We start from the raw sequence: 14,573 nt of genomic DNA on the forward strand, positions 1-14,573 counted from the left end.
CTTCAGCTCAGGTCATGATCCCAGAGTGCTGAGTGGTGGGATGGAGCAAGGAGCCCAGCATCCTGCTCCCTGCTCAGCGGGGAGCCTGCTTCTCCCTCTGCCCCTCACCCCACTCATGCTCTCTCTCGCTATCTTTGTCTCTCCCACAAATATATAAATAAAATCTTTTAAAAAATAAACACAAGAAAGTATTTCAATATAAATTTATTTCTTTTTTCAGACAGAATACTAACTATTCCCAATTAGTTAGTCAGAGAATAAATAAGGGAAGAATGACAAATAAGAAAAAAAAAAAAACAGGTGCAATTTTTTAATTAAAAAAATAATAATAATGGAAGAGGAACTGAGGAGATTGCATAGTGTGATGGAAAATAAACCATGTTATTTCCTGTTAGGATCTTAGAAAGAGTGAGAAAAGTATGTATCTTTCAATGTCACTTAGAGTGCAACCATTTTCTATCCAAAAGTAGACTTGAAAAGATAAATCTAAACAGAACAAGTAAAATCTGGAAAAGTACCATGAATTGTGGAAGAGCTAAGCAAATGACAATGATAACCAATAAAACCCAAAATAATTAAGGCAAAATTGAGTGGTCATCTTAAGTAAATGGATGGTACTCTCTCTGCCTGGAATGTAGCTGATGACACAATTATTGATCTTATCTTAGTGATGATGTGGCCAGCTGAACAAAAAAAACAAAAATAGTAAGAGGAATAATGTCTCAAAAGGTTATAGCGGCTATTGAGGTCAGTAAGAACACCCTGTAATACCAACTGCTGCCTGGAATAATATTTACTTACTGTATTTCTATTCAAAATACTTTATACTCTTAAATAAATTTCAAAGTAATAAGCTTGTTTCCTTTGAAAACATTCCAAAGAATTTGGACAAGTCATAGCCCTTTGGTATTTCATCCATGCATGTTCCTTATTTGTGGTCAATGACAAATAATTCAATTCAACCAATACCTCTTAGGTATTATAGGCACTATCCTAGGAGCTGCAATGACACAGGAGAAATGGGACTCAAATATTTTTTTTTAATTTTTATTTATTTATGAGTCATAGAGAGAGAGAGAGAGAGAGAGAGGCAGAGACATAGGCAGAGGGAGAAGCAGGCTCCATGCACCGAGAGCCTGACGTGGGATTCGATCCCGGGTCTCCAGGATCACGCCCTGGGCCAAAGGCAGGTGCTAAACCGCTGCGCCACCCAGGGATCCCAAATATGTTTGAGTCTATGCTATTACAATCCCAACCAACAGGACCATGATGTTGGAGCCATGAAGGTGGCCACTGTTTGGATTACAGGGGTGGGAGAAACTGACATGAAAGAAATTATGGCAAGAAATTGTTAGAATGATAATCCCCTACCTCCAGATTTACAATCTAGTGGAGAAAGTCAGCACGCAGACATAAAGGAGCTAAGGTAAGGCTGAGTGAGAGATACGCTTGATAGAGAGAAATGAGCTGGGCAATAGAGTGAAACAAGACATCAATTCTAACTGAGGACATTCTGAGAGAGGAGGGATTTGAACAGGCATAGCAAGATGGATAATGATGGGGGAAGGGCATTTGAAACAAAAAGCCTCAAGTATCCAGAGCAGTTATCTATTAAAATGACAGAGACCAGAGGATGGATCAAAAAGTTTAAGGGAGATGTCAGAAAACCATGAGGGATCTTTAAATGCCAGGTCAAAAAACTGGAGTCTGTTCTATAGGCAAGCCAAGGCAAGTAAAGATTTTTAAATTGAGTGGTAATCTGATCAGGCCTCTGGCTCAGAAAGAAAATTTTGGAAAGCGTTTATGGGCCATTTACAAAGCTATTTTAAATACAGAGAGAAATCACTAAAAGAACATACACCAAAATATTCACAAAAGTGTTATTTTTGAAAGACAATAGGTAATTACCTCTTTGTTTATTGATATTTTCTAAGTGTTTTATAACACATGAGTTACGTATTGTATACTTTTCTGATATAAATGTCCATCAAGGGACACCTGGGTGGCTCAGTGGTTAAGCATCTGCCTTCAGCTCAGGGCATGATCCCGGGGTTCTGGGATGGACTCCCGCATCAGGCTCCCTGAAAGGAGCCTGCTTCTCCCTCTATCTGTGTCTCTGCCTGTCTCTCATGAATAAATAAAATCTTTTAAAAAATTAAATAAAATAAATAAATTTCCATCAACATAAGTATACTATTTATTATTACATAAATATAAGAGGTTGGAAGCGGGAAAAAAAATCTAAAGCCATGTAAGTATTTAACTTTCAGTATTGATTAAGCCAAAATGCAGTCATTGGTCTTTGGTCAGGACTTTTACTGAAATTGATTTAAAGCCAAATATTTCTAGCAGCCAGCAAATGATGGCACTTTCCCGAATATCCTGCAGTCTGGTCCTAGAATAGCACTGTGACTCCTTGAGTTACAGGAAGAAGAACCAGTTGGATCACAAATCTGGAAAGTAATGGCATTTCTCATCACAAAGCAAGAAGGCATAGATAAGCACAAGGGTACAATGACTTCCTGTGTTTTAGGGAATCAAGTCATGACATGATATATTCCAGGGTGACTAGATATCCTTTTAAGAGCTCAGTTCCCAGTTTTAAAAAAAATGCTATCTAAATACACATTGATGAGATCAATGAACAGCATCACTTACCACTCCTAGTACAATATTACTTGTGGTCTACATGGGGAGAAAATGATAAAATGGGGGACTTCTGGGAAATAGCGTCCTGAAGAATAGATATAGCTCACAGTGACTGTTGGTGACTTCAGGAACCACCAGATACACCATTTTGGTGGCATTGTTTTAGGTCTTTTCTCTTAATATGTTAAGCAGTGATTCAGGGAAAAAAAAAAAATATTTTTTGCTTCCTCTTAGCCTAGTTCCCCTATGACATAACACTATAGATAAACATCCATATACTAAAAAAGAAGTTTGATTACATTGAAAAGTTTTTAATTTATTTAAGTAATCTCTACACCCAACGTGGGGCTTGAACTCGACCCTGACCTCAAGACTTGCACACCTTTCCAACTGAGCCAGCCAGGTGCCCTGAAGTTGATTATTTTTTTAAAGTGATATTTTTAAAAAGCTCTCAGAGGAGGACTGATGGCAACATTACATAAGCTTCAAGAAAGAAGTATGTGTGTGTGTGTGTATATATATAGATTTTTCCCTTAACAAATGGAATATTTGCATTTACATGGGGTTTCCTGAATAGAACAAAGCAGTCCATATATATTATGCAACAAAATTTAAATTTTCTTCTCAAATCAAAGGTGAAACATAAATTGTTAGTAGAGTAGAAAGAAGATTCAATGAAAGTAAGTGGCCTAAGGGTCAAGACTTAGGACTAGTTGGTCACACCACATAATCTACATGATCTCTTTTGAACTTCAGTATCTGATCTGTCCCCAGCCCAGCCTGGGCAGACAGAGCCTAGAAGTTGCTGCAGGTCCAGACAGCAGAGTCTGCAAGCTAGTCTAGGTCAGCACAATGGCCCTCCCACCTGTCAAGTGAATGGCACAGGAATGCAATCTAAAGCCCTGTAACCAAGTCTAAACAGATCAGAAAGGAGAGCCAACACCATAAGAAGCCAAGTGGGTCAAGCACTAAGAGAGCTGGAGCATAAAGAAGAAAGAAACTGAGCCTCACAAAATCCCCCAAGCTGGTTTCCAGGTTTCCAAATTAGCTTTTTACATGGTTTCTCTCAATCACTGGCATGGATTTATCAGGATCCATTAAAAGAGTTAACACAGGAAAAAAAAATCGGCACAGGTCCCACCAGATCATCATTTATCGAGTTTTCAAAACTGGCCTTTTTCAGTAATTACTTACTAAATAAATGAATAAATAAATCCAACTTTTCACTTGAAGACTGAGATCATATAAATACATATTTTCTTGGTAAGGGATTTGTGGAAGTTGGAAAACACCCTCTACCATGTGACCTCCTCCTCTTCAACTACTAATATTTCCCTCAGATACTTTTTGTTCCCCCACTCCTTTGTTCTTTCATTTCTTAAGCTCTTTCTTCAAAATTAACCTAGTATCTGCTTAATTATTATAATATGACTTAAAGATCCATAATCACTAAAGCTGAAAATTCTATTTACTTATAAACTAACACCAACAATCCCTCCCCCTTCAAAAACAAATCCCTATCTTATGAGGATAACATTGGCACAAGTGGATATGAATAAGGATGGTTAAATAGCACTCTGAAATGCTACAATTTACCTGCTCCACTCATGCCAGCTGGCAGCACTAGTTGAGTAAACAGTATCTTGATAGTTAACTTTAGAAGCTAGAAGTGACTAAACCTAGTGTCTGACAGGCAGATGAAACAAGAAGGCGTTAAAGTCAGAAAGACAAATAGGCACAAATGTATGCTTGCCAAATAGGTAATCTCGAGTAAGAATGCAGAAAGACATTAAAATGGCAGATACACAGGTACCTACCATAATCATGGTGGGTTTCATATACTAAGACGGGAATCTCAGTCTTTATTTGGGGGCAATGGAATACTATTGTACTTACCAAGCAGCGGAAACAGAATGAAACTTGTGACTTACAAAGCTTAGCACAGCAGCACGGTGGAAAATAAGGTTAAAAAGTGAATGATACTAGAAGATGGGTACACGAATAGTAAAGAAGAGGATTCTGAAGACCAGGGCAAGAGCAGTGGCAGGGAATGGTTAAGAAGATGAAATCATAAGCCATAATGACATTTGTGACTGCTATGGCATTCCCTCAGCCTAAATGCCCAACACTGCTTATAAAAATCCTTATCACTCTCAAGCTTTGGCTCAAATGTTTCTCAATGTTTTTCTTCCTTGAAGTCATCTCCTTGAGAACTCTTCCTTCATCTGTGCCCCACAGACATTTGTCTGTCCTCTCATAACGTTTAGTCCTTGTATTACAGTTAGCTGTTTACATTTGTACTGCCTCCATTATACCACAAACTCCTTGAAAGAGAGTCCTTGGTTGACTCCAGTTACCCCCCCCCTTCACCCAAGAACATCTAGCAGAGTACCTTGCACATAATAGTTTGGATGAATAAATACATAAATTGAAATGCTTCAAAATTACTTTGCTGGTTTTGTATTGCTAGAGAGATAACCAAATTCCAGGGCCAAAAGCAGGCATAAAATAATGAGCAACAATCAGGCCAATTTCAGAAGACCCAAACTAGGCTACAAATTGAAAAAAAAAAAAAAAAAAAAAAAGAGTAACTAGAACACAAGATATTTCTAGGTAAACACTGATACTTGTTTCTTTCTCAAAGTATTTTTCTGTGCATCTCCCTGCAAATCATGACAATAGTAACAGAGATCCAAGGGCATTTTATTTGAAACTGCAAACAGATAAATACTGGTATTGTATAAAGATAACTCCATGACTCATGGGGAAAAAAAAAGTTTTCACATCTCACCTGCCTCCATTCCAACACTAAAATGGAAAAAAGAAAACTCACCCTAATGGGTTCCCTAGTTAGGAATAAACACAAGCCCTTGGGGTCCAGAAGAGTTTAGTTATTAAGGAAGGGGGAAAGTGGAAAGATAACAGCTTCTCTTTAATTATGACTCTACCATCAAGGAAAGGAATTATATCTCTTTTCCCCAATATTAACCAAAGAGAAGATTGGATACTGAGTTATTCATTAACAACTTATCAGGCATTTTGGATCTCATAATTGAGAAGGGATGAGACACAAAAGGAGAGCCAGCTAGCACTACTGGCTTCCTAAGAATTCCTCGGTATTAATAGCACTCCTCCTAAATCCCTTTGAGGATTGCTGCTTAGATGCTGAGAAAAAATAATTGAACAATTTCATGGTGACATTAAACAGCGGCTCATAATTGACCTCGATATGAATAGCAATAAAGATGGAGAGAATGACATATGCTCTATACAGTGAGTGTGGGCAGGATCAAATCCTCATGCCTTTAACTCCATCAAGGAAGGAACATAGGCAAAAACTGCTTAATAATCACCCAAAGGCTATTTGCTTTCTAGAGCAGAGCTGGATGTTTTCATATCACCTCTGCTAATTGACTACACTGAAATGATAGGACCACTGTCTGAAGCAAAAGAACTCTCAGATTTGCACTGATCCAGGAATAGACCAATTTGGTAATGCCACTTGTTTCCTAAAAGGGCATATCATTGGCCAAATCAAAGTGAAGCGTTGTGCAATTTTCTGTATAATCAGCATTAACAGCTAAAGAACAACTGGTCTTCAGAGTAGGAAGGCATGTTGCCAAGTATAAAGGTTATAGCTGCTCCTCATCTCTCCCTGACCATCCTCTTTTTATATCTCAGGTTTGACCACAGCAGAGCTGCAGGCATTTACCCACTTCTTTAGACAAATCCAATGTCTGGATGAGTAAACAAAGAGAGACTGTTTAGTTTTTAACATTGACTCCTTGAGTGAGTATCTGTCCCCACAAAGTAGATCATTCAGTCAATATTTAGAATATCTGCATATTCAAGTGCGTATTAAGGGAAATTCTAAAGAAGAAATATAAGAGATTACCAGGTAACTCATTCAGTAACCACGAACTTGATTCAAACTCACTATGTTCCCCAAGCCTGCTCTTGTTCTTGTATTCTCTAACACAGATGCTCCGCCATCCACCTATCCCATCCCAGAGTTAGTATTGCTCTTGGTTAAGTTCTGCATTGGTCTCCCACCCATCCCATTTGACCACCACAAATCTGTCCACAAAAAAACAATTAAGTTAATTAACAAATCTGACCCTTTAATGACTGAAGTCCCTCATTCTGGCTGAAAAGACCCACCTCTTCTGGTTGTTACCAATCTCTATGTTCTCATCTGTGGGATGCTCCACGCCCTCCAACCCTACTTAACATTTATCATTGAACTACTTATAGTTACACAAACTCACACTACAATTCCTACATTTCTACATACTCTTCCCTCCACCATGAATAGCCATTCCCACTTTGCCCACTTGGAAAGCTTCCCTTTATCCTCAATACTTTCCTGAATGTCACTGGTCCTGTGAGCTCCTTCCACAAGACCATCCCATAAAAACTATTAATAGTTCCCTTTTTGTAGTGGTCCTGTCTTTGGGCATTTTTGCATCTTTGATTGCATTTATCCCACCATACTAAAATCACATTTCCTGCTCTCCTTTACTAGATGGTGAGCTCTTCAAGTTCTTCTCCTGAAGTAAAACAGTAATAGGAAAATAGGTTCCCTGATTTCAAATCCTGGTATCACTTCTTACTGTGTGACCTTGGGCAAGTTACCTAACCTCTCTATGACTTAGTATCCTCTTCCATAAAATAAAGGTTATGACAATATACACTTTAGAGAGCTATTGTGGGTATTAGAAAATCTGATATCCATAAAGCAAAGTAAATGTTTAATGAATGTTATTTTACAGATTGAAAAGTCAGTGGCATTCATTTTTAATCTCCAGTGGATACATGGTAAAGACCTGGACATAATAGTTGTACTGGATTGTGTAAACTGACTTAAGTAAAGAAATAATGATAAAGTTCATTCCAGTAAAAACACTCTGGCAGTGGTTGATGCAAGACTTTGTAGGCCATTTTAGCAAGAAATGTTCTTCTAAGAGCCCCAAAACCTAAATGCCCTCATTAATTCTTCCCAGTAATGCAATTCTATATCTTTTCAAACTTTGATTCTAGAACATACTCATCCTTTTTAGGGTTTTATTTCTGTACCAGCACTGTCATTCCCATCCTGAACAGAATTTCCCCGACATAAAATTCAGAATGAGCTAATGAGCTCTTACTTACCAGGAAATAACTTCCCAATCTCAGCTTCACTGCTCACCTTGGAAAGAACACAATTTCACCCATCCTTATCCTTACCTAATTTTTATATCATTACAACAAAGGGTAATATAAGATCACCCAAAAAATACATAATGCATAAGTGAACACATATAACGTGTGTCTTTTCTGTGCACACTATAAACATATCAAACTTCAAACTTATATACTTAGTTTTTAAAAGAGTTTTGAATGTTAATACAATATTCATGTATAAATTCATTCACTTGAGTAATTTAAAAAACACTGAATCTGCTATTTATCTGTCCTCATAATAACTTTTTAAGAATAGACAACACATTGTAAAATTGAACCACAAATGGGTCCATGACCCATTAAAGTAAGGGTGAAGGATGGTCTTTGTTCAATGTTCTTTTTATTAGGACATGAAGATTTAAAATTCAAAAGAAAAGCAGCTCCAAGGGATGCCTGGGTGGCTCAGCGGTTGAGCATCTGCCTTCGGCTCAGGGCATGATCCCAGTCCGGGGATCCAGTCTCGCATCAGGCTCCCAGTGAGGAGCCTGCTTCTCCCTCTGCCTATGTCTCTGCCTCTCTCTGTATCTCTCATGAACAAATAAATAAAATCTTAAAAAAAAAGAACATCCCCAAATAAAACAAGAAAACTAAGCTCAGTTTAAATACATTCAGAACACTGTGGAATCTACAGAAGTGAGTTATACCTTCACAAACTATGGGAAGTTAAACCATCAGAAATTGAACCTTAACATATTCCAAACAAATATGTAGCAGATTCAGTCAATATCACATACTAAATTACCAATTTGCATTTATAGTATTTAATGGACCTCCACGATATAGACTTAAGTATGAAATTCCTATGTGATTTATATATGTGTGTGTATTTACATATATAAACATATGCATATGTATATATAAATATATGAATATTTATATGTGTATAGATAACATATTTATATATACATAAATATATGGATATTTATACACACACATAAATATTTTAGACAATTCCACCAAATTATTTCCAAGTGGTTGTCATTTTTCAGGTTTAAACTTGTGATAAATACAACCTTAACATCCATTTTTTCTTAGGTCAAAACAATAATTATTTGTAAATGCAATCCCATTTTAAATGTTTTAAAATTTGGTTCATGCCTTCTTAAATCTGTATTTGTTGTCTTTATTTCATAATTTCTTATATTGGGGTGGCTCAAAACGATATAAGCCTAAATTCTTAGAATCAAATGCTTATTCATTTATTTATTACACTCGTTTATACCACAGAAAACTTATTGTAACTTTTATTTTTTTAATTTTTAAACTATTTATTTATTTATTCGTGAGAGACACAGAGAGAGAGAGGCAGAGATATAGGCAGAGGGAGAAGCAGGTTCCCTGTGGGGTGCCCAATACAGAACTCAGGACCCCCGAGATTACATCCTGAGCCAAAGGCAGATGCTCAAACACTGGCCACTCAGGCATCACTGTAACTTTTAAAACTACAGATAAAAGTGTGTTTCCAAAGAAGATTGTGATGATGCAGTGTTTAAAAAAATTAAGACCAAGTAATCCACCAAAGTGACCTTTAGTTTCTACTTCCTGGTGTGGAAGTTTTGACTTCATTGTTGTCAAACCAGGTAGTTTTTAGTCAGGTTCAAGAATTCTGGAGTCTCACCTAGGCTGGCTCATCTTTTGGCTTCTGTGCTTCTTGCCTTGTTAATTAATGGAAATACATACTCAGCCTGCAGCAAATGCAGGAAGTTTATTCCCAATGAAAACCTAATGAAAAAGCTATGCCTCCACAAGGCAATAATTTGTTTAAATTTGAAAGTGCCAATTGGAAGCAGCATTGATTCTTTGGGGACACCGGAGCTCTATTAAGTGCACTCTTACCTCACTGAACCACTGTAAAGTTAAGTCAACTTCCAAAGAAATATAACTTGCTACTGACTCTCCCTCGAGAAGACTCCACTGAGGCCAAGAAACTTCATTTCTCTCCCCCTCGGGCCTCACTATCATTTTGTGGCAGTGAGCTGCTGAGGTGAGAACCTACTTACTTGATTTAGTTATTTATTTTCACAGCCTTGTCCCTCATATAAGCAAAGAGGAACATATTTTTAAGCTTGAATGGCTGCTTTATAGGCACATAGACTATGCATCATGCTGCTAAGGAACACTGTAGTTAAGAAAGTATGCTTTCTCTGTTTCCAGACTTCTAAACAGTATAAAGTTAACTCCCTTCTCCAGCTGTCCAAGGCAGTTATATTCTCCAGCTGTTTACCATTTTCAACAATGACATACTTCTGCATGTCTGAAATATATGAAACTTTAAAACAGCCTTTTCATGCTCCTATCTAGAACAAACATCAAAATATTTCCTCTTCCCTCAAATACTACAAAGTGAGAGGCTTAACTGCAAAACTATTGTAGCTAGCATCATCTCATTTTCTCTATATCCTCCCATGCTTACATTTACCATCAGGTCAAAGTGGGGTAGAGAGGGGTAGTCCAGGTAAAGAGGTGCCTCTAAAGGCAGATGATCATTTGGGATCTTGAAGAAGTCTAGCTTTCAGAGAAACCACTTTAAAACAAATTCCCTAAATCAAAAGTGTTCAAATTTTGTTGCTACCATACCCTCCAGAAGAATTTCAAAACACTATATCCACTCACACATTTCTAAGTTGACATCTTAAAATTTTATTTTAAGGTGATATGTTTCTAAGACATACATGGTCTGGTATATGATAGCATATATCTGCTTTAAATATGCTTTTTGCGGGGATCCCTGGGTGGCTCAGTGGTTTAGCGCCTGCCTTTGGCCCAGGGCGTGATCCTGGAGTCTGAGGATCGAGTCCTACATCAGGCTCCCTGCATGGAGCCTGCTTCTCCCTCTGCCTGTGTCTCTGCTTCTCTCTCTGTCTCTCTCTCTCTGTCTCTCAGGAATAAATGAATAAAATCTTTTAAATAAATAAATAAATAAATAAATAAATAAATAATAAATAAATATACTTTTTGCCAAAACTTTGGTATGATACATTTTTGGTCTTCCAACTTATAGAATATGTCTGCCACAACCAGCACCCTAAATCACAAAGCCAGCTCTCATTGTTAAAACAATCCACCATTTTCTAGATCCTAATACATTCCTGTGACAACTCTGTCACATATGATTTTTTATTTTAAAGTAATAGGGAGAAAGATGAAAAGAGACAGCAAGAGAGGAAGACATTGACCATCCAGGTACTATTTAATGATTATGGATCTTTTCATGCATTTTCCATTAATTTACTCATTTTTTTTAGGTTTTAAAGCATTAACATTTACCTTTAATTGATTCCACAATTTCAAAATAAAAAACTAAAGAATCACCCATGGCTTTGAGAACTAGAGGGCAATTAATTCTACAAAGGAAGAGAAATTAACTTTTTTTTGTGTTTTATGAGATTTGCATGTGAAAAACGGCTAAAATGACACTAATTCTACAAATGTGACATGAGAGTCGCACCTAGAATTTTTATTGTATTTCTAATCAGTCTTCAGGGCCTCATTTTGGGAGACAGAAGTACATAGGCAATAGAAATCCAACCGCTATGTATTTCCCCATATCCTACGGTTTCAAGTCACTTCCAGAGAGACTATTTGACGAAGAGCTAAGCCTTCAGATTTCTGAATGTCTCCCACAAGTTCATCATTGTTGTGGAGGAAAATAATACAAATAGAAGAAAGTCAGTGCCTTCCTCTGAGCAACATGCTGGTTGAGGACTAGGATTTAAACATCAGAAACAATTAGGAAATCATTCCATGAACCCAACAAAAATGTTAATGTTATGAGGCATTTGAGTTTTAAACACATGGACCTTGGGTTCTACCAGTCCGGGTCTCAATTCTGGCTATAGGATACTTTTCACTGACCTCAGCTTCCCTGTCAATTAAATGGAGACAATGAGGAGGACACGTATAGGCAAGCTGCAGCCAATAGGCCAAATCCTGCCCACCACCTGTTTTTGAATGACCTGCGAGCTTACAATGGTTTTCACATTTTTAAAAGATTAAATCAAAAAAAAAGATTAAATCAGTTTTTTAAAGAACATTTCATGATATTTTAAATTATATAAAATTAAATTTTCAGTGTCTAGAAAATCTTCCTGTGGCTGGAAGGTCTGGGCTGTCCACAGGACCCCACATTCCCCACCTGGGCATTCTCTACTACAGACTCAGACTTCCACGCAGAGGGAGGTGAACAGAAGGCTGATGCCAGGACAAGGCAGGTCTGCTGGAACCTCGGAGGCTGATGAGCTCCGCCCTGAGCCCACTTACCCCATCCAACCCCCAACCCACAGGCGCCCTCCTGTGCTCTGCGCCTGGGCAGCTCCCAACATTGAGGGTGCCCAGCAGGTTTGGCCTCCTTCGCTTCTCTCACCCAGGCGCCGGGTAATCCCTGGCGATCATCAGTATCTCCAGACTCAGAGCAGGATGGGGACTGAGCCCAGCTGTGAGTGAAACCCGTTCCTGGCTCTTTGGAACCACCTCAGTGTTAGGTTGTGCCAGGTTCACCAGCCTGGTGGATTTGGGTAAAATTTCTCATCTGCCTTTAAACCGTGGATGGGGCGCCTGGGTGGCTCAGTTGGTTAAGCCACCGACTCTTGATTTGGGCTCAGGTCATGATCTAGTGGGGCATGGAATCGAGCCCCTCATGGGGATCTGCCCCTAACTCTTCAATAAATAATCTTAAAAAAAAAAAAGTCTGATAGTTTTATCAGAACAAAGCCACATCCATTTATTTACATACCGTGTATAACTGGTTTTGTTATAAAACAGCAAAGGTGAATATGATTTCACTCATATGTATTATTTAAGAAACAAAACAGATGAACATAGGGGAAAGGAGGAAAAAATAAAATAAGATAGAAACAGAGAAGGAGATAAACCATAAGACACTCTTAATATAGGAAACAAACTGAGGGTTGCCGGAGGGGATGTGGGGGTGAGAGATGGGTAACTGGGTGATGGGCATTAAGGAGGACACGTGATGTAATGAGCACTGGGTATTATAGGCAACTGATGAATCACTAAGTTCTACCCTGAAACTAATACACCGTATGCTAAAGAAACTTGAATTAAATAAGATCTTTAAAAAAAAAAAAAAACCCGCAAAGATGAATAGTGGCAAAAGAGACCATGTGACCTTGCAAAGCCTAAAATATTCCTGTCTGGCCCTTTACAGAAAAATCTGTGGAGAAGAACTCTGTTGCAGAGAATTAGAAGAAATAATATAAATAAAATGATTAACACAGAACCTGGCATATAAGCATTGAATAAATGGTAAATATTATGATTGTTTTGTAAGATATTATAATTTGAACCAACTATACAACTTCAAAGGTAAACAAGGTTACAAAAGGCATGACTTACCCATTAAGTAATTGGCCATTAAGGCTCCTAAAAAAATTGAAATACAGGCATGGTCTAACCTATAATCATGCAATTCATATAGAGCTTGTCATGCATGCAAGACGGAGAACTGACCACCAGAATGTAATTGTTGCTGTGCTATCTATTCCATGACATTTGTGTGGCCCATGATTCAATTTTTCAGGCTCTTTCCCACCCCAGGACTTTCACCCATGACGTCCCATCTTCTAATGACACCTTTCTCTCTGCTTACCCCAGAGCTCTCTTCTTCCCCACCCATCAAGTTTTCACTTAAATATCATTTCTTCAACTACCTCATCCTAGCATCTCCTGTTTCCTTCATAGCAAATTTATAATTATAGATTTAGGTAGCAACTTGTTTATGACCATCTGTCTTCCCATTAGATTCTAAACTCCAGGAGAGGAGTGATACAACCTGTCTCTGTCACCACTGTATGCCCATCTCCTAGAAGATTGGAAGCTCACAAGCATCACATGAATCAATGCTTATAACTCCGGAGATTGTTCTTCAAGGACAACTCATCCTCAAACAATGAAGTACAATGAATAGACTTTCAAAAAAGAATATAGACTTTTCATCCTTCTTTTCGACCTGGAATTCAAAAAATACAATGTTCATTAAGTTGTTAGTGAATTTTCAAAATCATTAACAATGAAAATACTTTGAGTACTACTACATGCAAGATACTATTCTAGGCACCAAGGGAAAATTAACTTGCATAAGTACTGACTCTCCAAAAGCTCACAGGATAGGTGCAAAATTCTGATATAAGGCAGCCTTTGAAAATAATAATGGAAACAAAATGTCATAGGATTAAGAAGAGAGAAAAATGTTCGCTTTGGTTGGAGAAATATAGAGTCTTGGCAGAGAAGATGAGATAAAATCTGGATCTCAAAGCATGATAGAAATTCAAAAGGCAACTAGGAGCAGAGCATTTCCAGCCCAGTTTGAGAAAAGACACATTCAGGAAAGTACAGAACATGTTTAGTACCATCTTATTTTTTTTTTTTAGTACCGTCTTAGATAACTAAGGAAAAGTAGTGGTTACATAGCTTCTAGATCAGTCTGAGAACAAATCTGGAATCCACCATTTACTACCTTTGTGTCACTGAGTAAATTATTCTATGTCTCTGAGCCTTTGTTTTTTCATCAGCAAAATGGGAATAATAATGTTTCCCACCTCAAATCATCCTTGTGAAGGTCAAATAAGATAAAACACATGGAAATAAAACACAATGTTTATCTCATGGTAACAGCTCAATAAATGATAGTTTTCACTGTTCTTCTGTTCTTTCCTCAGTACCCATAGGTGTAAGACATAGTA

At 37.7% G+C, this 14,573-nt stretch overlaps 1 protein-coding gene across 1 annotated transcript in view; it reads right to left on the minus strand.

Annotated features, from left to right (window-relative positions):
• Nucleotides 1-14,573, minus strand: part of NXPH1 (neurexophilin 1) — a 433,080-nt gene that overhangs the window by 122,046 nt on the left and 296,461 nt on the right. The gene's annotated exons all lie outside the window — the stretch shown is intronic.

The sequence above is a fragment of the Canis aureus genome, chromosome 18 (genome assembly GCF_053574225.1).
Source record: "Canis aureus isolate CA01 chromosome 18, VMU_Caureus_v.1.0, whole genome shotgun sequence".
Lineage (NCBI taxonomy): Eukaryota > Metazoa > Chordata > Mammalia > Carnivora > Canidae > Canis > Canis aureus.